At 33.1% G+C, this 27,387-nt stretch overlaps 1 protein-coding gene across 1 annotated transcript in view; it reads left to right on the top strand.

The window, feature by feature from the left end:
• The first annotated feature begins 15,851 nt into the window (after nt 1-15,851).
• LOC118187462 (uncharacterized) overlaps nt 15,852-27,387 on the top strand; it is a 64,200-nt gene continuing 52,664 nt past the window's right edge. Inside the window, exon 1 of the mRNA XM_035357698.2 lies at nt 15,852-16,020. The gene's annotated coding sequence lies outside the window, so the exon portion shown is untranslated. The remainder of the gene's footprint in view (nt 16,021-27,387) is intronic.

Genomic DNA, 27,387 nt, shown 5'->3' with positions numbered 1-27,387 from the left:
ATTTCTCTGTATTAATTTCGCTACATCGTAATTTTCTTTATGACTTCCATAAATTTAAAATCATAACCAGACAGCCTCTCCCTTCGAATACTTTTAACTTTGGAGATGATACTAAACATTTTGTCTATATTCTCAGAGTTTATACATACCTTTCGAACAAGCCATAATGGTACAAGTCTGCGGTAAAAGTACTGTCTTTTGGTTTCCATGGTCAGAAGAACTCCATAACCTAACTGCTCTCGATTTTCCTTTCGCCAATTCCTATTCAGTTGATTTATTATTATTTTTGCATATCAAATATTTATGAGCTAAGCTCTTACAGTTCTTGAAAAGATCGAGATTAATTTTACTGAATCGCACGAAAAAGAGGTTTGATGAAAACCGAAAACATCGACTACCTCTTTTTTAATTTATTTTGCCTTCTATCGACACTTCCGAATTCACAAAATTCGATTGCTTAGATGTCTTCATTGTTAAAAAATATACAGTTTTTTTAAACATTTGTAGTACAAGCATAATTTACAGTTGATATATTTCAATTAGTGTAAACTTTTATTTTCAATTTTTTTTAAAATTATTTCTATAGAAATTCTGATAGTTTACAGTCTTATTTCTAAATGAATATGTTTTTTACTTAGACCACATCTGTTTGTCTAGAAAGACTTTTAAGGCACAGTGTCGTATATGGCAAACGGCACCAAGGTGAGTTGAAAACAAAGTTATAACTCGGATAAAATGCTGCAAGATTTCGATCTTTTAAGCGCAAAGAAAGTTTTAAAAACATTCATTATCCTCTAGTCAGTTCAAGTTCGAACGGCCATTTATCATCGCTAATATTTAAAACGGCTTCTACGTTTCAAATCTCAGGACTATCAAGAAATAACCACATACTCGACTAACTGAATTAAATATATATTACTTTTGGGACCAGATACTTCTGAATTGTGATCAAACTGAAAGCAAAACTGTTTTTGAGGAAACTTCCACCCGAATTCATTAACAAAAATGGTAAAAAAATAATAAATGAAAGGGGTTTGGGCAGGTAATCAAAGAAAGAGGACGTAATCGTCCAATATGAGTGGGTACCCTCAAATGCACAAGCTTCGACAAAGAAAAACAGAACCATCAGTGCGGAAAAGAAAACGAACTTTAATTGCAGTCCAAAAAAAAAAAAAAAAAAAAAAGAGAGGGATGAAAAGGAAAAAAAAAAAAAGGCTAATCTTAGGAACCAGGAACATATCACTCCAGGAAGCAGTCATTACATTTCACCACGAGATCCTTCCAATACATCATCTCTTCTAAACATCTTTTATTGTACTTAAGCCTCAACATTTCCCACATGGGATTTATGGGTAATGAACTAGTCGCTGACAATTAGATAAAGTACGAAATACAAGTACAAAATTTCCTTAAGACATCGCCACTTAGGAGAACTGCACATGAGTGCCTGTTCAAAACGTGGCAGACGAGATGGATCACAGCCACTGCAGGCACACATTCCCGTCTCTTCCAAAAGTGACAACGAAAATGAACCGGTGGCTTTGGCACGTACCCGCTGAGAACAAGGTAAGCATCTTTTTGTTTTACCCTGATTAAATGTTTGATTTGAAAATAACACACTATAGTAATATTGTGGCGCCAAACAGGGGGCCACTGGGTTGAATTTGAATTGAAATTTAAGATACGTTGCTTTAAACAAACATGGATCTAGAAAAATTGAAAAAGAAACATGCTACTATAAGAGCGTTAGTTAACAAACTAATAAATAAGGCAGAAACAGAAATTGCTAATGAGGGGTATAATAAATGTGTAGTTGAAGAAACGGTTGCGCAATTAATTGGTAAATAAGAACTGATCTTAACGGATAAAGATATTGAAACTTTAATTCATGTAAAGAATTTAGAAGATGAAATAGTTTCTAAAGAAGAGTATAAAGATAAAATGTTTGCTTGGAAATTATGCGCGAAACGATATTTATATATTAAGCCACATAGCGCTAATTCTACTTCATGAGGAATTGTCACTGAATCACAAAACAATATTAAATTCCCTAAATTGGCCTTGGAAACTCTTTTGGGAAAAGATGTGTGTAGCTGGCCCAGGTCTTGGGCACAATTTCAGACAGCAGTACACGAAAACGAAAGTCCACATGCAGTAGATAAATTTATTTATTTAAAGTCAATTCTCACTTCCGATGCAGAAATTGCAATAGAAGGATTAACGGGGAAAGTGCAGAATCACCCACTGCTTGGCGCGTTTTTAAGAATTGCACAAACTCGGTATCCATGTACACATCGACCTATTTTCACTTACAAAAACATCAGAGAATTATACAAATTCGGCAATGCGCAATCCCTTGTCTTTTTCCATGTACACATCGATGTATTTTCACTTAAAGCGTCAAAGGAAATTGACAACAATCCAATTCCTCATGCTCTTATAAAAAGCACCCAACATAACGTGGGAAATAAGTGGGCGATTCTGCACTTCACCCGGATTAACATTAACAGCAAAAAATTACGAGAAGGCTATGAAAATACTAAAAGATTGCTTCGGACGCAAGGAATTAATAATAGATTTCCACATGAATAATTTGTTAACTCTGACTCCGGTTAAAAGGTCATACGACGTGAAAGCACTTCGAAAATTATATGATCATTGTGAAGTACAAATTAGAGGATTAAGATCGTAGAACATTTTGCCAGATTCATATGGTACCTTATTGTATTCGATATTAATACAGTTGATTCCGAATGACTTAGCTCTAAAATTCAACAGGAAATATGAAGATGATAACCAGACAAAATTTACTAATTTGCTAAATTTTCTAAGAAAGGAAATAGAAAGTCGAAAGCGTAGAGGAGTTTAATTAAGCCAACAGTTTCTAAAGTTACTGAAAGGAAATCTCACTTTGAAAATAAGCGGTAGTTTCGAGAACGCTTTCGAGACAACGAAAGAAATCAGGATTATAATAAGAGTAAAATTCCTTCAGCGGCAGCGTTAAACACATCTCTTTCCAATAGCTGTTTGTTCTGTTTTAAAAATCATACTTCAGGATCATGTCAAAAAAACTGTACTAGAAAAAAGGGAAGCGTTAAAGCGAAGTGGGAATTGTTTCGTGTGTCTTAAAAGGTATCACTTAGCTACGGACAGTAAATCGAAACTAACCCGTCACGTTTGTAATCAACGGCATCATACACTATTTTGAAACGAACGCGTCAGACAAGAGGCCTGTTCAAGGAGCAGTCGTCTCTTCTGTTTACGATTGCGCAACAATAAATAACTCTGTTCTTCTGTGGACACGTAGAGCTGAAATTATAAACACAGACATTCGACGCCAGCAGAGCGGTCGCGCGCTGTTGGATTTAGGATGGCAACGAACGTTTATTGAAGATATCTGCAAAAAATGAAAACTACTGATTATTGGAGATGAAAAAATAAAAATATTCTCTTTCAGGTGCACGGCACTGGAAGGGCAGAAGGTGAAAGGAACCATTCTCATTTTGCGTAATTCAAAGTATCGATATGAAATCAAAATAGAAGCTTTAATTACTCCTGTCATTAATGGATCACATATTAATTCCCCTAGGAATGAAATAGTTAATCTTATTAAAATTCAAATTTCCGATGAATCGGGACAAGAAAATAAAACGTTAAAACGTCAAAAATTTCTTTGCTGATAGGAGCGAATATTTATTGAAAAATAGTTACGGGCAAGGTTCACAGACTGTCTAATTCCTTAGTAGCGTCGAAACAATATTAGGTTGGATCATTAGTGGAACAGAAAGGGTTTACGGAGTTTCACCAACTAATATAAATATTATAAAGGTTGTGGTTCATAATGATGAAAATACGCAGAACGAATCAGTGTGTAGTTTGCTGAAGAAAATCTGAGAAATCGAATTTATGGGGATAAATTATGATGCTGATAAGGAACTCAAATTAGAAGATAATTCAGTTTTCGAGAATTTCAAAAGGTCTGTGAAATTTGAAAACAATCTTTATATTGTTCACCTTCCCTGGAATCATAATTCAGACGATCTAGGAGATAATTTAGAGATTTCTAAAATTAGATTTAAGAGTTTAAGTTGTAGATTTCAGAATAATCAATAATTCTATAACCGATATCGCGAAATAATTAATATATATTATTTCGCGAAGAGACTAACATTGAAATAACACCAAAAACATATTTTATGCTACATCGAGCCGTTATAAGAAAAAATAAGGAAACTGCAAAACTCTGTGGGGTCTTTGACACTTCGACACATGCGGAGAATTATTTGTCACTAAATGACTGATTACATTCAGACCCAAAGATGTGTCCAGACAAAAAGGGACCTGTTGTATTAGAGCATGAAGATAAAATTCCAAGGTTGCTGTTGAAGATGGGTATCATAATAAAAATCCAGGAAGAGATGGCAAGGTGAGAGCCTGTGCTGTCCGTTTGCCCAGTGGTCATATGATTAAACAACCAATGTAACTATTATACTCAGTGTAACTGAAATGTAATAAGGACAACTGCAGGAAGAACCGTGTTGCCATGAACATATGCAAAACCGTAGCAATGGGCTCAAATGCGATAAGATGCTCTGCACAGAATGGCCCCGTTTTAGATAAAATGGGTGTCTTAGTTTTGGTTTCTTACATTTTCGTTTTGTTCTTTTTTCCTCGTTTCTTATCTGATACTTTCGCTTTGAGTTTGTAGAGACTATTTAAATGAAGGCTTTAGAAGGTAGAATCAGAGCGTTTTCTGCCTGCTCTTAGGTCACATTGACAAATTTGACTCTCTTGCGATTAGTATTCTGCGGCATCGAGTTTTTCTTGTCTTTTTCACGCCGACATTAGTTCAAAGATAGCTTTTGGACTGTTTTAAAGTTTATTTGAGTTAATAAAAGCGAACTTTCCTTCTTTCCCTGTCTCTGTGGTACTTACATAGGGAAAATTCACAGATTGTTTTTTAGAGTTTTGGATCTATTTAATGTTACCTAAGAAGACCATACTGTATAGTATATTCCTTTCGATCTTATTTTATTTCGATTATTAGATTTACATATGCTACATAAACATGTTCACTACTTTGAACGAAGTAGTTTACAAGGTACTGACGACTGCTAATTCACCAAAATCTAATTCATCATTTCATTCATAAAGATATATACTTTAACAATTTGCTATATAATGTTTCTTTGAAAACAACCTGGCGTACTGCACAGGCGTTACACATGACACTGATAATTGCTAGGAATCTGACAGCGTTTTTCTCTAACATAATTTTGAATGTAGACGTTATTCACGTTTAAAAGTAGACAAATTTCTAGGACAAAAATGATTCCTTTCTAATGATTAAACAGAATGTTTTTTGCGATACACGAACGCCTTCTAAGTTTTGCAACACATATTTGTTAAAACTTAAAATACTTTAGAAACATTTTATTTATCACTTACAAGAATTTTAAAAATCTTAGCACAGGTGTTTAGTCAGAAATGAAAGCTGATTAACTATTTTCGTTTTATGCTCTCACTCTTTAGCTTACGTTTTTAAATAAAGCCTGAACTTATTCTTCTGCAATTCTTCATTTAATTAAACAATCCAGTAGTGAATTTTAGATTGAAAGTGTTCGAGTCTTAAGAAAACGTGCTATAAATGATAGGTAAACAGTAATTTTTAAAATAAAGATATATACTTTACTTTAATTTATATATATATATATATATATATATGACGCAAATTTAAGAAATACAAACGGGAGGTGAGAAAATTAATATTACTAAGACAGATGCTGAGGTTTAAAGAACAGTAAATACTTTCAACAATATTCCATTTCTTTTATGAATATACTTTTCATTTAAACACTATAATAACAATAAAAGTCCAAAATGAAAGCATAAAATCTATAAACAATATTCTTTTATTTATATATTTTATGCTTTATTTTAAAATCTTTTTAGTTTTAAATCTATTAAAATAAGTCTGAAAACATAAAACCAAGAAGTAGAATTTTTAAATATAGCAACTGGAAATTAGGTATTAGCAGAAAACCGGATCCGGAGACCTACTTTCAAATGTAATTTTCACTGCTGATGTTAAATGCATTCTTCTAGAAATAAAAGCAATTATTATTAAATCCTATAATTTAAGTGATAAAAAAAGAAGTAAAGAAACTCGGCTGGCAAGGAATTTGTATGTACTTCTTTTGCTGTGTAATAGCATATTCGAATCGCAAACGGAGAGGAAAAAATTAAATTTTACAATAGATATTAGAATTACGGTGTATATGATAATGCTTGTTCATATTTAAAAATTAAAATGTGTTTGATGTAAGGTACAGAATTGGGATAATACTTAAAGATTATAAGATATTTTCTCCCTATTTCCAGTAGGCCTTACTGGTGTAACGGTAGCACACTCAAAGCGTATTCAAGAGTTCCAGGTTCGAGACCCAAGTGAGGGCACTGAAAATGTTTAACTACTCCTGCTTCAAAAAATTCTAATGATACTACAAGGTATATAGCTCAAAAGAGTCCAAATTGCAAAAACCTGATACCTTTAAAGACAACAGTAAGTTGCACGGTTTACCATAATGAGCATATTCAGTATACACATTTACTACAAAGGCATTATTCAATTGCATTATTTTTTGATAAGCTGATTTAAAACACTTTTCCATAACGGATTAAAAAAATTGTACGATTATACTTTCTGATGTATTTCTTGAGTAATTGTTATTTCTTTCTATCCACTTTTCTGGTGTTTTACTTTCATTCTCACTTGTAAAATTGATTTTTTCTTTTTATAATAGTGCTGTATAGTCCCCTTCCCATGCACAAGAAACAATCAGTAACTGCCTTTTGGTAAACTGATTAAAACATCTCCTCATAACGGATGTAAATATGATGCACTATATGTGAAGAAATGTTCCATGGTTAAATTATTGAAGATATCTCTGTAGTTACGACATCAGCATCAAAAGAGCATTAATATTTCGAAATTATCAATATGCAGTTTGTTATTAACAATTTTACATATGCAATTAAAGATAGAAAATTTATATTATTTATCATTATAAAAACTGTAAGTTCAGAAAACATCTCCTCCATAAATACTTGTAAGCCAAACCTTGAATGCTGAAAGTTTTATACGTTTATGTTTAGAATAAGTATATGAAGTCTTAATTTTAATTGTGTTATACAAAGAACTTCATTCAAATCGCTGGAAAAATTAATATTTATGAAAAATAATCTTGTAGAGTCATTAGTTTTATTGGAAGCAGAAAAGATGAAAAATATGCAACAACCGCCTTCGCCGGGAATCGAACCACGGAACTCTGGAATACCGGCCCAGCGTGCTACCGTTACACCACGAAGGCACGCTAGGGAAGTGGGAGAAATACCTTATATACTCCCCTTTTTAAAGGGTAACTAGGGTTTTAGGGGACCTAGTCGCCAAATCCTTGTAGCGGAGATTCATCATCCACAACCCTTTTAGTTCGGGCGCCATTTGTAGAGTCATTAGGTTAATTGGAAGCAGAAAAGATGAAAAATATGCAACCGCCTTCGCCAGGAATCGAACCATGGACCCTTGGAATACTGGTTCAGCGTGCTCCCGTTACACCACGAAGGCAAACGCTTTTTATATATGCAATTAAAGATAGAAAGTTTTTATTATTTATCATTATAAAAACTGTAAGTTCAGAAAACATCTCCTCCATAAATACTTGTAAGCCAAACCTTCAATGTTGAAAATTTTATATGTTTATGCTTAGCATAAGTATATGAAGTCTTAATTTTAACTGTGTTATACACTGTATATACTAATGATTCCTCATTAGTTTTCTTTTCTGGTATTTTTCAGTGTAGAGAAAAATAAATGAATCTGCCTTGAATAACATTAACATTTAAGCTTAATTAATCCATTATAAATTTCACCATAAATTACAAATCATGAGTTGTGAGTGAAAAAAGTGACTGAAAAGTAAGTAAACTATTAAAGATAGAGGTGAATGACGGAGCAAAGCCACAGAGTAACTGGTCTTCTCTGTGACATCACACGCTCGTGCTCAAGCTTTGTAAGAATCTAGAATGTGTTGGCACAGTTTCCAAACAACCTCACTTATAATGCTGTTCATATTATTCATTCATTCATTCAGCACTTTCTCCTAAAATAACGGCTGAACGTAATTAGCTTCGTTTGTGCATAATTTTAATTTTTCATAAATTTCTTTCTGTTTTGAGCGAATTATTGTGTTAGAAACTTAGTAGAGAATGCAGTTAACAGCTTACTAGTTAACAGATCTTAAAAATAAATGTCGTCACATTGTGAAAATTAGAAAATTTATCAAGTCAGTTTAGCTTACTAAATATACTTTCTCAGATATTTTGAGAGACAGCATAGATCTAATAGTGTTCTCTCCTGTGTATTTCTGAAAACTTTGAACTAACTGATGATTAACGGTTTAAAACAGTTAATAAAAGGGGAAAGTAATACACTAAAATGGGCGGGTAATCATCTTGCAGTACAAACAATAAGTATTGTTTATTGTACAAACAATAACTACTGTTTCGACGTGTCTTTTACAGGATTTATTGAAATACACATCAAAATGTAAGACTTTTTAATGTTTATGCGAATTATGATTCTAAAGTTTTAGAACTGATATTAATATGTAGCGCTATGACAGTTTTCGAGAAGCAGAGGCTGTTATAAGTTATGAGAGTTGAGACTAGTGCATTATGCCACATAATGCATCAAGTGAGTGGGAGAATAATACACCCCGTTCCAGAAAAGGTACCAAAAATGGAATGTAGATTGCCGTTTCAAAGAATGGCTGTTCAGTCAATTGGAATTAAATTCTAAGCTATTGCCGTACATAATTGTAGAAAGAGTTCTTTACTGTATTTTCCGTTTATTACTGAAAAAAATTAAATTTATTTCCGTTGAAAAAAGCGTTATTAATTTTCAATGTATCATAATATATTTAAGTAATTATACTATTTTGCATATTACGCTAAAATGTTATAGAAATGAGGATAGGGTAGCATAACTTTAATCTCTAAATGCATTTGGTTGCACTGATGGCACTACTGATATTACAAGTAGCTGTTTTGCGTTCCTCAGGTACATCGTTGTTTTGAATTTACATAAACACTATATATATATATATATATATATATATATGTAATAATAATATTTCCATAGTCAAGAATACACTTAAATTTCTAACTGTATGTTCTTTTCATTTTTTAATGGCGATGTTCTCTTATTTGAAAGTACGTGAAATTAAATCCGCAGCCCCGTAGTCAAGTTGTTTTTCCCGCCTTTACTACACCTACAGTTATAGAATGTTCTGGAAATATTTAAAGCGAACTGGATTGGCTGACAAGGCTGATGTCATTTCTTGGAAGCTTCGCCTTTCCAGAGGCTATAAAAGGACTCGCAAAGGAATATCGGGGGCTTTCTCTTAAATGTCACGATGCAGTAAACTTCATACAAAAAATGTTATTAGTAATTCTTTTTATTTACTCCGGATATCTGAGTTTGTAGCTGCTATTTCTCCTGAATAATAATAAATGATCCTGTCTTTTTTTTTTAAACTTATCGTCTGATATTTTAAGCTACGACTAAAACTGGTACACCACATTATTCAGGAGAAATAGCAGTTACAAAATCAGATATCCGGACTAAATAAAAAGAATTACTAATAACTTTTTGTATGAAGTTTACTGCATCGTGACATTTAAGAAAAAGCCCCCGATATTCCTTTGCGAGTCCTTTTATAGCCTCTTGAAAGGCGGAGCTTCCAAGAATGACGTCCGCCTCGTCAGCCAATCCAGTTTGTTTTAAATATTTCCAGAACATTCTATAACTGTACGTGTAGAAACGGCGGGAAAAACAACTTGACTACGGGGCTGTGGATTTAATTCCACGTACTTTCAAATAAGAGAACGTCGTCAATAAAAATGAAAATAACATACAGTTAGAAATTTAAGTGTATTCTTGATTATGGAATTTTATTATTACATATATATATATATATATATATGTATGTATAGCGTAACGATGGTAGTTGTCAATTTTTTCTCGCAAGTGGCCACACCGCTAGCTTGCGCATTGTATTGCAATAAATTTTAAGCCCTTTAACTTGCTTATGTTATTCTCATTCATCAAAGTCTCAGTTAGTATTAAGATCTTGGAGGCGGTCATCGTCGGCTGTGTTATTAATATCTCTCTGTTGGCAAGAAATTCTTACCTATGTGTAACAACTTCGCATTTGATTTGGTTTCTGTGGAAACTGCTTTCTCGTCTGAAATATTGTCTTGTGGTACTTCTACTGTGTTATATTATTAACTACTTTTAATGCTTTCCAGTTAATAGAGCTTAAATCAATCAAGTTGAAAGACAAGTTTGAAACCCGAAATAGCTATGAGTTTTTTACTATACAATTAAATAACTGCAAAGCTAATGAACAAAGGATTAAAATCGCCTAACACTGGTAATTCAACATGGGTTCGAATTCCAGCGAACGGGCTACTTACATGTGTGCTTTCTTGATTTTTTTCATTCTGCTTTAAATACGAGTCAGTTTCCCTTAGAAGGACACCCTTCCTAAGATATCCTCATCCAACACGCTTCTGAAAATTGTACGTATGTGTTTCGATATGTAACGTAATATACGTTTCTTTCTTTAAGAATAAACATATGTTTTCTGAGCCTTTCGTGCTGTCTCTTTTCGGATATTCTTTGTGCGCTATGCCCAAGGCAAACTGTAAAGCTAGCTTCTTCACATTAAGCCATTATATGTGGTAAAGCAAACATTCAAGGAAGAATTTGATTTTAAGTTTTCAAACAAAAACCGGTAGCAAATAAAATTTCTTCACTTTGGTATCTCAAAATACAAAACACTGTAATGCATGTATTAACAAAATTTAAAATGTTTCAGTCTAAACAGATTAATATAAACTTAAATATAAACTGACATACGTTTTGTGAGGTTAATTATGAAAATAAGAAACCCAAAAGATTAACTGAATTAAGAAATCAGTTGTAATTGAAAATTAACCTTAAAAAAGGTTTTAAAAACTGTAAATTTTTGCTTACAAGGTAATTCAATTTAATGATATTTTGAGTGAAGCAATTTGTGGAATAGCGCATATGTGAATGTTAATATACAAACTTGTAGTATTCTCGTAATATTTCCATTTGAAATAAAAAATACTAAATAAAATTTAAAAAAATTTTGTTGTCAGTGTAGATATTATTTGGTATACTGTCTTGATTTTGCATGATTTTTAAAATATTTTCTTTCTAATTAAAAAGAATCAAATCGTTAATTATATTGCCCACATTTTTATAGAAGGGGGAACAGCTAACAAGTATAGATAATGAATAATTATTTTTTTTACACTTTGGTATGAAAGCCTTGAAATCTGTTTCGGTGAACTGTATGAAATCTATCCATATCATAGAGGAGAATATTGTTTATATAGGCATACAGATTTTTTTATATTAATTTATGGATTCAGCTTTTACAGTAGCTAAAAGGCTTAAAAAGCAAAATTCACGTTTCGGAGTTCGTTGCATACGTGATGCATGTAAACTTCTGTGAAATGCAGCATCTTAATATTTATGTAATTGTGGTAAGGATTTTGCTGCCAGAAAGGCTTAAAATCCTCTTTTATATTTATTCTTTTAAGCTTACTTATTCAGAGCATATAGAGTTTTACCAAGAAGAGCTTCATATTTAAAACACAGAGACAGCAATTTATAAGTTAAGGATGCTATCTCTATGTCTTCAGGTATTGGGTATAGACATATAAAATTTCCATTCAAGCTATCAGACTTATACATAATTAGCTTTGTTGGGTAAAATATAGGACTGATATTAAAAACATTGCTGTCAAGAACAACACCACTGTATTTGATGTAGCTTTTGCAAGGTTTTTGCTAAAATTGTTGTAAAGAAATCGAAAGAGCAATATGCTTGGTAAAGGTTTACTTAACTTCATTTTTTTACCTAATTTTAAAGAATTCCTGGTCGTCTTTTCAGTATTTTTAGTGCCTTTATTTATTAGTTGATGCTAACGTTTTAGATAATGTTCCAATTTTTAATGTTAATGACTGCAAATGACAGTTGAAGAGTATGTTTTTGGCATTATTTCTGGATATTAATATTATATATATATATATATATATATATATCTACTTAGCTGCATCATTTTTACTTAAGAGAGAAGTATTGTTATGTGCAGATTTAAACACTGTAATCTCGTTCAAAAGAAGTAATAATTACGGATATATATTAATCCAATAATTAAAACACTAAACCACTAAACCTATATACATTTATTATAGTCTTACTATTACTTAATAGTTCTTCAACATTTTTAATAACTTTAGTATAAATGATATAAAAGTCAAATGGGCCATTCACTGGCGTTTTTCCCTGAGAAATAATAGTTTTTTCCCTTAACAATTAAATTCATATAAAGCTCTAAATTATATTAGACATATATAATTTGCATGTAATTGAATGGTTCAGATTTCTTACCCATTTACAAAAATAATGTGGTAGAAATAAGATTAAAAAATAACTCCACAAATATTATACACATATATTTTACTTAAATAACCTTGTTTGACGGTGATTTGAAATAAAACTTTCCATCAATTAAAGACAAAAATTAAATCGGCTCTCTCATCAGTTAGAATAGCACTCTCTCAAATGTTGAGAGACATACCCGAGATCACTCTCAAGATGCATAGTTTATTCATTCATTAATCGGCATCAACCTAATGCTAAATTTCCTTACCGCTGAACTCTAACTTTTAATTTTCTTGGCTTTGTCTTTATTGTTTATTTAGGGGGGTACATGGTGTACTTCTTCTGCATCAATTAATTCTATTGAAATTAAACAAGTTTTACAGAATTTGATTATATACCAAAATAAAAAGTTTAAGCTGTTGGAAAATATTTTCTACATGCATCAAGGGAAAACAGCATAACGATTTTGGTCTGTTGAATCATGTATACTCTTTTAATAGATGTTCTTATAAAATAAGTATTAAGAAAGTCTGCTAGACATCGTTGAAGTTTTATACTTTTTGGATAACGATGGCCTTCACAGGTGCACTGGATTTATGACATATATTTACCTCAGAATTAGCCTTGGTAAGAATGATTGCGGATTTGACGCTGTCACGCACCACAGATATTTCATGAAGGCCAAAGCACGAATCCAATTTAAGTGCTCCACCCTGTGGAACCGCTGCATCTGGAAAAAATAGAACACGAGGTTTGAGATTTGTACGTGAGACCTTCAAGATAGAAAAGGCGCCAAGTGTTAATCCTATGGCAGATTCTCTTTGCCAAATATTTTGTAGCTATAACAGTAACTGATTGCATTTTTCTGTCTGTATTACTTTTTTAAAGAAAATACAACGTTGGATTTATATAGAAAGGCATTTAAAATCAGTTTAGAATTAGTTTTAGAAATATACATATAAAATAAGATAAAAGATGCTTTAGTTTAAAAAACGTATCCACTTTATTAAAAGATAAAATTTTGCAATCAAACAACTTGAACTATAGCATTAGTGTTTGTTTTCTTTTTAAATTCAATAAATTTACAGAAATTAATGTTCTCTTCTGGGGCTGCAACCATAAAGCGTTTTTTTCTTAACTGAGAATTTCTTAGAAAAATATTAACTGAACGTTTGGTTTTATGTTTAGATTGTTATATTTCGCCTCTTAATTTTTTGAGTTATTTTCTAACAATAAAAAATTTCTTTTTTTCCTTCTACGAAAATTATGAAACTAAATTATAGTATTATACGTACCGCAGCACATATTGTTTAAAACGTTTATCTCATTGTCACGACATATTGCAGATGTATTTCAAGATTTTTTTATAATATCAGTATGAAATAGCTTTCTCAACACAATGTAGAAATATTGAGCATTCTCCTTCGTATTTCATGATATGAAGAAATGTATTATTACTATTTCACTTAATATTTTAAACTACTGATGACAATTTAGTATTTCAATGTAAGAAGTATTTTCATTCCTTTTCTTATTACAGTTTTCATGCAAAATAAGTTTAATATTCATTATATTAAAATTACAAAACTACACAAGTACAAAATAAGTAGAATTACAATACGAAAGAGTCGTTTTTAAATTCTGAGTAGCTCAGAAAATTTATTGCACAATCCATAAGAAGTATTCTGAACAGAACAAAGGACTTATTGATAAAAGCTGGAATAAATGCCCTAAAAATATTTTTATTTTGTAAGAAGGGATTTCTTTTTATGTTTCAAACAGAATAATGGACTTTGAATTTTTGATGAAGCCGTAATGAATGTACGTAATGTACCTTTATTTTATGCCAACAAATGATATTGTTTTACTTATCAAACCTGTGACTAGCAAAAGAGAAGAAAGACGATTTGCTATTTTCAGGTTCAATATCCCTAGCGTAACGACTTAATGCGAGAAGTTTCAGATTACCTTTTTCCTATAAAAGAAATATTTAAGTCGTTGAACTTGTAACTATAAAAAGAGCAACTGATAGCTTATTATTCATTAAAGCCTTCTATCAATGGATATATTTTGACATGAACGCCAGGATTTATTTTAGAATACGTCATTTTTTTAATAAACGTACATGTCCATATATACATGCATACACACTTAGGTACATATGTATTCACATACACATATGGCAAGACTGGTGTAACATTAAAGTGCGTGAAATTCATAAAAGAAGAACAAGTTCTCATTAAACGAATTTTTTGTAATATTTCTTTACAGTTATTCTATGAAAATTATTTAAAATGCTTAAAATATAATTTTAGGGTTAACTTAATTGCATTTTATATTCTTCTATGATAATAAAAATATAGCAGATAAATTTTATATTTTTTATTGCTTTCCACATTTTGTGTTCATTGATTTTGATCTTCAGTTTTGGACTTTATTTTTACAATTTTTTACTTAAATAAAAATTTAATTTTAAGTTTAAATACGAATATAATTTTTGTGTTTTATAAAGCATATATTAAACTGAACTTGAAACCTGTGGCTGCTGTACACGTATACGGATAAGATTTCACCGCTGTTCTGGATTAATTGTCGTATAAATATTTTATTAAAAATATACACGAATTTCTTTTAATTTAGCGAGCATAGTTCGTAAATTTTCAATAGTTATTTGATAATTTTAAAAAATAATGTTAGATATAAAATATGCCAACACTCTAACAACTGACAAATGAAAACTGAGTCTTCGAAACTTATATAAGGAAATCATTTAAATGATCTTACATTATTGCAACAACACGAATTTAAAAAAGAGAAGGAAATGCATAGTAATGAATTGGAAAAAATTAGGTTACGAAAAACGAGTTAGGATTCAAAAAATCCGAAACATATAAAATTCTAATAATACAAGTATTTGGATTTCGAATTTACTTAAAAAACTTGGACTGAAAGCTTGGAAAAGAAATTTAAAAGGAAAAGTGCTGTAACTTTATTCCGTTGTCCGTTAAACATTTTAAATAATATTGTAAATTGAAGTAAACAATAATTGAAGTAAACAAGCTATAGTAGATGTGACGCATTTGCGAGTTTAAGCATCGTATCAAACCTTATCATCAATCAGAAATTATGTACTTGAAATTAATTTTTTTGAAATGAGGTTTTAATGGATACTACAGATATCATTTATTCCACGGGTGATATATATTTTATGGGAGGCGATAGCGAGCCAAATTTGGTGCGCCACTGCAACCCTTCTGTTTCTCCGAAAAGAAATAAAGCGTGGGTGAGCACATTCTGCTTAGGGAAAGCAATGAGAAGAGCACTTATTTTAAATATGGTACGGAGTTATATTTTCTTCGAATTCAAATTTTTGTGAAGAACACTGCTCCATATATTACACCTATTTCAATGCAATTTTTCACTAAACTCAAACATCAGAAAGAAAAAAAAATTCTTTGGTTTCAAAAACTTCTAGTTGGTAAGTAGTTTATGTAGTTTTCTAATAAATATTTTTAAATAATACATATATGACTATGTAAAGATTTGAGTAATTACGTTTTCTTACCCATTAAGTAGATATAAAATTCTAGTCAAATATTTTAAAGATAGAATATGGTATTCTTGAGAAAAGAAAGAAGAAACCAAAGATAACACAAGTATTTATTTTAGATACTTTATATGCAATTTCCAACATTTTTGGTAAAATATAGAAATAGAGTATATTACTTTCGTCTGAAAACACACATTTGTTTTCCTTTTATTCAAAAAGAAAAATGAGTATTTTAATATTACCTTTGGCTCTTTAAGAGCAAGTATGGATAGCAGATGCAATCATATTAAGTAACTTTGCGCTGATGAGAACCTGGCTTTTATCCATTTTCTACGTAATTCTTCTGCCATTTTATAAAAAGTGTAATTTTACATAAAAGTCTTCATATGTTGGAGCTAAATAATTTTCTTAAAAGGTCAGTTTTCATAATAACTTTTCAAATAAAAACGTGGTATTACATATTACACTAGGAATATCTTATTCAATATTAACGTAATTTGAAAACAAAATTATTATTTCATACAGTGTTTGTTCTTCGATATCATATGTTTTGTATAATCTCAACTTATGATTGAATTATTTTATAACTCTGTATGGGACCTTTATTCAAAACTGCCTGGATTTTACAATAAATTATACATCGTGTATCGTCAGTGCTTGTAGTCAATGCACATAACATTTTAAAGCAAAATAAACCGTATAAGGTATTCCTCCCGACTTCTTAACGAGCCTTCGTGGTGTAGTGGTCTGCACGCTCAGAGCGTAATTGAGAGGTCCGCGGTTTGATTCCCGGCGAAGGCGTTGCATATTTTTCATCTTGCCTGCCTCCAAAAATACCTAATGTCTCTACAACCGAGCTGTAAAAAAGAACATAAATTTATAATTCAATTTGGAAATGTTTATTTAATTATATCATAATATTAAATTCAATAATATAAGTTACGGTATGAATTCGAGTGTTTACATTAATGTTAGTTTTCATGGGAACATTTCAACGCCTTTTTTCTTTTAGTCTAAATATTAAAGGAATAATCTAAAATTTAAATTATGCAATCATTGCCTGTAAATTACACTAAACTGGTCAAACTTTTAATACACTTTGGAGGCGATTTTTACATAAATGATATGTTGTAGATATAAAAAGTAATGATGATGGAATTTTATTTTAACTAACACCGATTGCCATCGTTTAAAGAAAGTTAAAATATTCTTTTACTTAACAAATTAGCTGCATTCAATACTTTTCTATTGCTGAATATGTAATATAATATGGATACTGTTTGGCATCAAATAAGTTCTAGATTTTTTGTTCACGCTGAATATTTATACCACTACTTTTGAAGGTAGAATACCTCTCCCTTTCTAACACCTCTAAAAATAGTTAAATACTTCTTATATTAATACAATTTTTATGTTTATGAATTATATATCAAAACATGATGTTACCAATTACATGGAAATTTGATTTATTATTATTTTATTACAATTTCGTCTTAAAAGAATATCATCTAATGAAATCTTCGTAAACGTATACACGCGAAAGTATTTCACTGATTGATTTGATGTTTTTACTGCCTTTTTCTGTAAAATAATTTAATTATGATGTAAAACATTATTCGATAATGAAGAAATGAAGATTCAAACGAGAAATGAAGATTCAAACGAAAAAACACGTATACTGAAGTAGCTGAGAAGTAGTGAGTAGCTGAGTTTCCTCCGTTCACAATTTTGTGAACAGTCATTATGTCGAGACAAGAGATTGTTTTTTAATAATGAGACATTTCCTTGTCCGGAATGTCCGAACATATTGGTTTTTAGCCAACTCATCACCGAGAACGCTGATTAGGGTCCGTTATAGAGGTAAACCTATATTACACCCGCAAGAGCGGAGCATAGACAGGACAAGAAAAATAATGAGTACAACACCAGAACTTCATCAAATTGTCATACAGATATATGCCCTCCCCCCACTAATTGCACAGTTCTACAGTTCTGTCTTACCGTTGACGAAGCATATGCCAGGAGACTGAATCGTGGGTCATCCACACTTTTTACCCTATCACTAAACCACTCAAGAAAACTTTCAGCTCTCTAGTATTTTAATTTTAAGTACCCCATACCGCATGGATAATATTCATTTACACACATTTATACTTTTTGAAGAATTCGTACCTAGCCCCACGTCACAGTAGCTAGCATCGATAATCACTACACCGATTAAGAGGGCAGGGGGAAAGACAAACAAATTATCCATGTCTTTTCGAATCCAGGTACAACGATATGAGAGTCAGCATCGGTAACCAATATACCAAGCACGGCCGCACCGACTGTGCTGGGGATATGGCTATTTTAACGGTTCTAACAGAAGGTGAAAATTTACTTGGAGCCCTGTTTTAACGACTAATATTGCAATTAGTATTTTTATTCTATATTAAAATTTTCTCATTCGAATAATTTGTAAAGCTTTTATAACTGTTGCTAAGTTTTAACTTCACAATTTTCTAAGACTTTCACTCTTTCAAAATGTCTAACTGCTATAGAAGTATTAAATTTTGTCTGATTAAAAAAAAAAAGAATGAAGAAATTTTAAGGTGTAATTTGGCTCCAGTTCCCGAGACTCATCATTATTGCAAGTTTTGTACCGTGTGATGCTGCGGTTAATTTTATTCACTCTCAGGCATTGACCACTTTAAAAGTGACGATTATAGGGGATTAATGTCGAACGCCGAACTAACGGAAACAAGTTAAGTCCAATTTAAATTTGATATTTAGCTAAAAGAAGTTGATGAGAGCTTTAGATAAGAACAAATGGATATTTTCTTTGGCTAGAAAACTTGAAGCTATGCTTACAAACAATTTAATGTACCTTCTTGTAAGTTGCTATAAAGTTTGTACTCTTTGATGACTGGTAATCTTAGTTATTTTGTGCTATTTTGTTTCTTTGTATTATAAATTTTGTTAACTTTTTAACTTGCTAATTTGTATTTTGAGTTTGTAAGTTTCTATTTTCTTCACGCATGCCTTCGTGGAGTAATTGGGATCACGTCCGGCTAGCAGTCGGGAGATTCGGAGTTCGAATCACGGGAAAGCATTTCTTCTAGGAGGGCATTATTTTCTCATTTTTCATACAACGAAATAAACTTAATGTATCTACATGTTTAAAGATAAAAGTATAAATAAGCAATTTTTTTTGTAAATATATTAACTTGCCTAATAAATTTTCAAATATATTTTCTATGTGCTGGAATAATTTTTAAAGTTTTTCCAAATACTGATTTGCTACAGAATAAAAAGAATTAGTTTTTACAAAATTATGTAGCTTCAAAATTTACTAAAGAGTTACCCTTTAAGTTCTTTAAAATAGATTTAAATTTTTATAAATTTTATTTTAAAATTATTTCTGCCTTTTGTTTCAGAATTTGCATTTATATGTCCTTTATTTAAATTTTTTATCTTATAAATGTATACACTGAGTATTACAAGGAAAACAAAAACTGGTTTAATAAAGTTTTCCTGGTTTAAAGAAATTAAAAACATTTTACAACCGAGAGGAATTACTTCAAGCTGAACAGCGTGGATACTTTAGAGGTATCCCTTCACAAATATCATGGAATTTAGCAATCTTTCCTCCGTGAGCAGGATAAAAAAAGAGGCCAAAAATTATTTTTTGTACAAGTTTAGCTTTAGGAAATTTCAACATAGAGATTAAAACATTTCTATTTTAACAAAAACATTTAGATATTTACCCATCACTTTTAAATTCACTTTACATCAACAGTCATAGTTGCTTAGCTACAATTTATCATCTTTACACGAAATCTTAACTTTAAGTTAACAGATTTCAGTATTCAAAGAGTCTTTCGACTAAATATATTCAATATTTAACTCTCGCAACTTGCGAGTTCTTAACAAAAATTCTTACTTCTAGTAGCTTCTCGCGAAATTGCGAACATAAAAATTTATGATTACAAGCTATTTACAATTAAGTTCTCGCCATCTGCGATTTAACTTTTCTAAACATCTTATCAGGACTTGTATTCCTCTTTACTTGCCTTGGAAACATGAACTGTCCTGACTCGGAACAGGGAGCTTACGGGAATATCACTAAATAACGAAGCAAATTCACTTACCACTTGTCGAATTTTTTGTTGCTCTCCCTTAGGCAGGTGGTCGAGGTTTAATGTGGGTGGTTCTCTTTTTTCTTCCCGAACTGGTTGCATGGTCAGCTTAAGGGACGCTTGGTTTTTTACAGCGTTGCTTCTGCCTCTGAATGAAAATCTATCCCTAAAACGACATGTGCTTGTAAATTTTTTACGATAAAAAACATAATCTTTACTTGCTCGTCCTTGATGCGTATATATAATGGTATTTTACCTATGCATTTGCATCTTTCTCCCTGCGCAGCTAACACTGTCGTATTATGCGAATTATATATGTGGTATCTACGGAAGTACTTCCTAAAAAAATCTTCTGCCACACAGGAACACTGCGCGCCTGTATCCAGGAGTGCGGTGGCTGGGATGTTGTTCACGAAAACTTCAATCTTTGGAAGAGTCAAATTTTTCACAATAAATGTATTTAACTTGAAGGAAGAGGGGTTTTCTTGGCCTTCGGATTTCCGCACCCTCCCGTCAGCAGAAATCACTTTTAGTTTAAATTTTCTTTCTTCCTTTCCATGCCTTCCTTCTTTTTCCGCTGGCCTTCAGACTTTTTTTCTGGCTTATTATTGAACTGTCGACGTTCGCCGGTTGTTTTTGGATACTCAGGTTTCCTTGCCCACTGATTCGATTTGCTTCCGTAGCCGTGTTCTTGCCTTTGCTGTAGTCTTGGCGCACCAAATTGGCTTCGTTGCTCATACTGGCGTCTTCTTTCAATGTCCGCCGTTCTTCTACTTTCAAACTGGATTGCTAGCTCAAATAACTTTTCCAGTGTAGTCGGATTCTTTAATTCAATAAAGTCTTGTACTTGGGGAAGTAACCTCGGCAAAATCACTTGAATTATCTCAGGATCCGGACGGCTTCCATACGAGAGTTTAAAGACGTGAATTTTTCTTAAAATAAAGCTTGAGAGATTTTCAATTCGTTTCTGGTATATGCTGAAGAATTCCGCTTCTAATTTGGAACGATTTCTTACGACAGGGAAGGCTTTTACTAAGGCAGTCTTGAAATTTTTTTAAGTATAGGTGGGACTTCCCGTTTGAACCAATTAAGCGCTTGGCCCCTCAAAGCGCTGGTAGCTAAGGTGACTTTCTGGAACTCATGGACTGGATACAGCATGAAGTGGTCATCCAATGTTTCCAAAAAACTGGTTACCGGTGAGTTTCCATTAAATGTTGCTTCTGGTTTCATCGATGCGCCCATGGTCTGTACGATGTACCCAAATCCTTCCAGGGCGGTAGCTGGCATTTCTGGATTCTGAGCCGCTTCTGCAGGCACCACAGGTTCTTCTTGAATCTCAGCCATGGTTATCCTTCTTCGTCGGACGCCACTATCAGGACTTGTATTCCTCTTCACTTGCCTTGGAACATGAACTGTCCTGACTCTGAACAGGGAGCTTACTCAAGCTATGTTCAATAAATTGTGAAGTAGACAATACACACAGGAAGGGTATACGAAACCCTTTATTTTTCTATCTTTACAGCGATTTCCGGAACTTCGGAATACAGAGACCAACCACTTGTGGTCTGAACGTAACAATATAAAACTACTAACTAAAACTTTAACTAAAACTAACTTTGGATTAATATAAAAGTACCTAACTTTAAGATTGGCCGTATTTAACAAAATCCGTATGTAGTACAGAGAGCTGCTAACACTACAATACGTTTAAAATTATCAAGAGGATTAAACCTCTGGCCTTGAAGGCAACCAGCAACCGAGTAAAACTACTATGGCAAGCCGCCTGCTTCTAATAACTCCTTCCTCTCTCTTGCTTGGCAAAAAGCCACAACTTAAGTACTTGGCTTTAGCAAGAAAAATTTGCATAAATAAGTTAAAGCTTTTAATTCTGGCCGAAAGTAGAAAATAAGAAGTGATAGTAAAGATTTAAAACAAAATAAACGTTAGTAAAACTTAGGATCCTTACATACTTCCCGCCAGAGTTAATTAGTTTGAAACTGAGGTCTAAAACGACCTTGTTGAAAACTTTTAGCTCTAGTATCTAACGCGAGGCCAATCTTTTACAGACATTTCTCACTAGAAACTAGAAATTAAAAAAGTCGTTTTTACATTATCAACTCCATGGACAAGATTTTTAATCTGTACTGCATCTATAAACAGGAGTTTCTTAGTTGAAATCTGGTTCCTTCCAGAGATCTGGAAGGAAAACTAGTTTAATGAAATGTTACACAATCAAATGGCAAGTAACATGAATATTTATATTTCTCCTTTAAAATTCTTATTTCATTCATGACGTTATTTAATTATCTCCCCGTGCTCTCTGACATGTGTTGTAAAGAAAAACACCAAACACGAGCGTGTCTATGTACAAGTGTTCAACACTACCGCCTGCAATAAAACACTAACGTGTTAAAATTCAACATAACAAGACCTCAGAACACACCTTATATTCATCTCTAAACCCTGAGGTACTATTCTGAAAAGTGGCTAACTCTGAAGTGTAGCGTCAGAGAGCCTAACTACATTCATTCAACCTTTAAAACATATTCACAATAATTTGCTCTTTTTACAGTCACACGAATGAGTTAAAATTTTTGGCATTTTCACTTTTAACATATCACAGTATTTCTTAACTTTTAAGATAACAGTTCACATTGTATATAAGGACATATTAACATGCCGTTAATTTTACGCATTTTAAAACATACATTAGTAGTACATTGTTAACTTCTATTCTTTTCCAAGCAAGTGCCAATTCTTCTACATTGAAATACTACATTTCAAAAGCCTTTCAGATTAAAACTTCTTTCTTGCCAGAATCTTTTAAATAAAATTTTATACAGTAATTTTTACAATTTTCTTAAGGTACCTTTCTCAAAGATTATCAATGCTTTTACAATATTCAAGTATTTACACATTCCTATTATACATTAATTTTAGTTTTACTCGCAAGTAATTGAAAAACATAATACCAAAATAGGTAACAACTCATTTCTCGCCTTTTTGGCGATAAAGGTAGGCCTCACATGAGGTAAAACTTCTTGAATTCTGCCACTTGCAGTAAGAATGAAAAATTAACTTAAGGTTTCAAAGTAACATAAAGTTTTACTTATCTTTGTGATATTCAGACATCCTTTTTTCTGCCCAGTCCTGGAAAGTAGCGAAGACTACAGTCTGGATGATCTTCCGTCTTGTGCGGGTTCGCCCTTCGGTTCCTTCCTCCATGAGCTTTCTTTTTCTTCCTGTTCGGTCACCCTTGAAGACCTTCTTTTAAGCATCTGCCTGTGGTCTCGGCCGTTTGATGGCAGCTGGTCTTGGCGGAACCGGGACAACTCTCTCTCGTTCTTGCCTGGATCTCGTTGCTGGCTGTTCAAATTTTTCTTGCTTCTTTGCATCTGCAGCTGGTTTTCCTTCATCACTTCGTCGACATTTGCTGCGTAGACTCCTATCCGATGGGTAGATCTTCCGTTTTGGAGCCGTGTTATAGTTGCAGTCATTTCTCCTGGCTCTCTTTGCATTAGTCGTACTTCTCCCTTCTTCATTCTGGGGGTGGTCGTGCCCTCCCTTTTCTGGTCTGTGGAACGGCTTCTTTTTCTTGTTACCTTCAGTTTATCAACGGGGGAACTTTCTTTTCAATTGCTCCTGTCTACTAATGGCTTGCCTTTGTGATTGTCGTTGTTCCACCTCTGGACCTTGTGCCTGCCGTGCCGGACCCTGCAAAAGATCTTGAAATATTGGCATTTTATTACGATTATAAAATGGTTTTATCTGGTCAACGTTTGCGTTGCAGGTTTCACCACTCCTGGCTTTTAATACCACTACAGCCTGAGTTACTTTTTCTATGACATATGGTCCTTCAAATCGTGGATAAAATTTGGCAGTTTTATCTTCTGGTGCTGAAGAAAGTGAATGCTTAATTTTTAACATTTCATCCCCTACTTTATAAGTTACTCCCCGTCGTTTCACATCATAATTAAGCTTCTGTTTTCGCTGGGCTACTTCAGTGTTCTTTTTTGCTTCTTTAATTAATTTTTCTATATCGCCCATTTTAAATTCTGGGGCTCTTTGTTGAACATAAAATAATTTATCTAACGGCGTTATAATCTTTCTGCCTAAATATAACTCAGCAGGAGTTTTGCCCGTCGTATCATGTTTTGCGGTCCTAAGGGCGAACGCTAATTCATTGACATAGTTATCCCAGCTTTTATGAATATTTTTAACATAACTAGGGATAATTTTCACTATATTTCTATTGACCCGTTCCGCTATATTTGATTGCGACCGATACGGGACCATTTTTAAATGACGTATGCCCAGTTTTTGGCACATGTCTTCAAATATATTACTTACAAATTGAGGACCTTTATCCGATATAACTTTTAGGGGCGTCCCGTATTTTAAAATATATTTATTTAAAATAGAATCAGTAACTAATTTCGCGGAGGCTCGTTTTAAGGGAACAATTTCGGTCCACTTACTAAAATGATCAACCGTAACAAGGAGATAGCGACTTTTATTTAACTGACTTTTTGGGAAAGGGCCAAATAAATCGATGCCAATTATTTCATTTGGAAATTCCGATTTAATGCTATTTAGAAACCCTGCCGGGCGGAAATTAATATAATTAACTGCTTGACATGTTGGGCAGGACTGGACATACGCCCTTGTTAACTTTTGCAGCTCAGGAAAATAAACTGCTTCGCGTACGCGTTGGATAGTTTTTCGAATACCAGCATGAGCAGCTAAAGGGGAGTCGTGTAACTCCTGTAGTACATTTAATATAAGACTAGCTGAGATAACAGGTCGAAATTCGTTGTTGGAATTCGTAGTTTTTGTATAAAATAATAGACCATCTATTAGTTCGTAATGGGCCGCCCTATTTCTTATCGCCACAATATCTTGGTGGCTAAAATTTTCAGGATCCTTTAAATAATCATAAATATTTTTAAATTCAGGATCCTTACCCAGTTCGGTTATTACAGTTTCTCGGGAATGTATCGTACATGCTATGAGCATTGCCACCTTTACAGTATTACCTTCTTCATCTATTTTTATTCTGGATAGGGCATCTGCTACGATATTTTCCTTTCCGGGGGTGTGCTTAATTACCAGATTATATTCTTGTAACTTGAGTGCCCATCTTATTAACCTTGGGGATAAGGTTTTCCCTGAGTACAATCTAGTTACCGCCGCATGATCAGAATACACTGTTATTGGCGCCCTTCCAAAATAGACTCGGAACTTTTGCACTGCTAACAGAACTGCAAGTGCCTCTCTCTCAGTCGCGGAATAATTTCTTTGTGTTTGATTTAGAGTTCTACTAAAAAATGCCACGGGCTGCTGATTTTGCGAAAGTACCGCTCCTACCGCATAATCCGAAGCATGCGCTGAAATTTCTAAGTTTTCATCCTTTTCAGGAAATTTCAAAACAGGGGCTTGCGTTAATGCTTGCTTTAATTTTTCAAAAGCACTATTGGCTTCGGCCGTCCACGAGAATCTCGCCTTTTTCCTTTTTAATTTTAACAATGGTTCAGCAACAGCTGCAAAATCTTTTATAAAGGACTTATAATATGAACAAAGTCCTAGAAAAGAAGAGAGCTTCTTCGCCGAATTTGGCGGCGGATACTTTTGCACAGCGATTATTTTTGATTCGTCTGTCTCGATTCCTTTCTGAGATATTTTGTAACCTAAGTATTTTAATTCAGGGGCTGCAAATTTGCACTTTTCGACATTAACTTTTAGACCGGCCTCATTTAATAATGAAAACACTCTTAAATCCTGTACATGTTGGTCGAGATTATCACTAGTAATAATGATATCGTCTAAATAGATAAATGTGGTCTTTCCTAGAACAGGCCTTAGCACAATGTCCATACATCGCTGAAATGTTGCCGGTTTCCCTGAAAGGCCAAACGGCATACGCAAGAATGCATAAGTGCCAGACTTGGTTATAAAAGCAGTCTTAGGCACATCATCCGGTTTAACCCCTATTTGAAAATAACCAGTCGTTAAGTCTAACGTAGTCACATATTTTGTAGAAGTTATGTTCCTTAAAATTTCTTCAATAATAGGTAACGGATATACCGGATATTTAGTCATGGAGATTAATTTAATTAATTTAGTAGTCAATTGCAAAACGCCACCTTTTTGGATGTGTTACCGGATAGTCATTATTTTTCTTACATAACACAACCGGGCTAGCATAACTACTTGCGATGGGCGTTATGATCTTTTTACGTAACACATCTCGAATGTGCCACTCTATAATTTTTTCTTTATTCTTACATACCGATATGGTTTGTGGCGAACTGGCAGTGAATCTCCGGTGTCGATACTATGGTTAGTAACTTGAGTAAATCCGGGAATATCACTAAATAACGAAGCAAATTCACTTACCACTTGTCGAATTTTTTGTTGCTCTCCATTAGGCAGGTGGTCGAGGTTTAATGTGGGTGGTTCTCTTTTTTCTTCCCGAACTGGTTGCATGGTCAGCTTAAGGGACGCTTGGTTGAAATCCAGCGTTGCTTCTGCCTCTGAAAGAAAATCTATCCCTAAAATGACATGTGCTTGTAAATTTTTTACGATAAAAAACATAATCTTTAGTTGCTCGTCCTTGATGCGTATATGTAATGGTATTTTACCTATGCATTTGCATCTTTCTCCCTGCACAGCTAACACTGTCGTATTATCCGAATTATATATGTGGTATCTACGGAAGTACTTCCTAAAAAAGTCTTCTGCCACACAGGAACACTGCGCGCCTGTATCCAGGAGTGCGGTGGCTGGGATGTTGTTCTCGAAAACTTCAATCTTTGGAAGAGTCAAATTTTTCACAATAAATGTATTTAACTTGAAGGAAGAGGGGTTTTCTTGGCCTTCGGATTTCCGCACCCTCCCGTCAGCAGAAATCACTTTTAGTTTAAATTTTCTTTCTTCCTTTCCATGCCTTCCTTCTTTTTCCGCTGGCCTTCAGACTTTTTTTCTGGCTTATTATTGAACAGTCGACGTTCGCCGGTTTTTTTTGGATACTCAGGTTTCCTTGCCCACTGATTCGATTTGCTTCCGTAGCCGTGTTCTTGCCTTTGCTGTAGTCTTGGCGCACCAAATTGGCTTCGTTGCTCATACTGGCGTCTTCTTTCAATGTCCGCCGTTCTTCTACTTTCAAACTGGATTGCTA

Source organism: Stegodyphus dumicola, chromosome X1 (assembly GCF_044657685.1).
Source record: "Stegodyphus dumicola isolate Sdum_Otavi_A_Nest chromosome X1, ASM4465768v1".
NCBI lineage: Eukaryota > Metazoa > Arthropoda > Arachnida > Araneae > Eresidae > Stegodyphus > Stegodyphus dumicola.
This window is presented reverse-complemented; position numbering and strand designations above follow the sequence as displayed.